The sequence below is a fragment of the Nilaparvata lugens genome, chromosome 3 (genome assembly GCF_014356525.2).
Source record: "Nilaparvata lugens isolate BPH chromosome 3, ASM1435652v1, whole genome shotgun sequence".
Classification (NCBI taxonomy): Eukaryota; Metazoa; Arthropoda; class Insecta; order Hemiptera; family Delphacidae; genus Nilaparvata; species Nilaparvata lugens.
The window spans coordinates 80,258,679-80,259,814 of NC_052506.1; positions in this window are offsets into that span (position 1 = coordinate 80,258,679).

Genomic DNA, 1,136 nt, shown 5'->3' on the forward strand with positions numbered 1-1,136 from the left:
ACATAGTTACTCCAACATAGCACTAAACGTGCTTGAGAACTATGAAGAGTTTAATGAGCATTTCATGTTAGCTGTGAGAAAATCCTCTCATCTTTTGAAAATTTCGTAAGACATGGGAGTGGATGGGTGCTAAAGAAAATTGAATCACTGGATGTGAACGTGATTAAATTTAATCCTATATACACATCCAGTTTCATTCAGACACCCCAGTTTTTGAAAAACAAAAAATGTATTATAAATGTGAAAAATCTCTCTGACGAAAAATGCTTTTTATGGTCAGTGCTCGCGTATTTCCATCAGAAGCCAAGGAACTCGGACTTAAGTGTAAAGTATTTGAGTAAGTTTGCTCACACACTTAATACGCGAGGTGTAAATTTCCCGGTGACGACACGCGATATTAAGAAATTTGAAATACTCAATCCGGACATTGCAATTCACGTCATCGCGTATGACAACAAAAAGTTTTTCCCCTTCCGTACAAGCATTTTCCGCACTGGTAAACACCAAATTAATCTTTTAATGCTAAAAGGCGATGCAGGAAAAACTCATTTCTGTTTAGTAAATACCGCGAACGGGAAAAACGGGCTATCTCGTCTTCTCTCCCACCTTTCAAAATCCCACGGTCAAGTACATGTTTGCAATTTCTGTTTTCACCGGTTCACATCAGACAAAACTCGAAATGTAGACGGTAAAGCAAATTTGTTGAAACATGTGGAACTTTGTTGCAAGTTTGAATCTCAGCGCGTTTCATATCCTAAACGCGGAGAGACAATTAAATTCAAGAAACTAGGCGCGACGTTGAAGAAAAAGTACACCATTTACGCGGATTTAGAAACATACGTTGTTAATATCGATAATGATGATGATGATTCCGATTCTGATGAAATTACTCGTAGTTACACAAAGAAAACGGCACGACATATTCCCTGCGGGTATTGTTTCGTTGTTATCAATGTTAACGGGGAAATCGCTCACGGACCTGTACTCCATAGATCGAGTAGTTTAGACGAAAAAATCATGGAGAAATTTCTTCAGGAAATTACAGATCTCGGTGACATTTTGTATGAGGATATGAAACGAGAAATTCCGATGCAAGCTTTATCCGAGAGTCAAGAGCGTGAATTTCAAAATTCAGT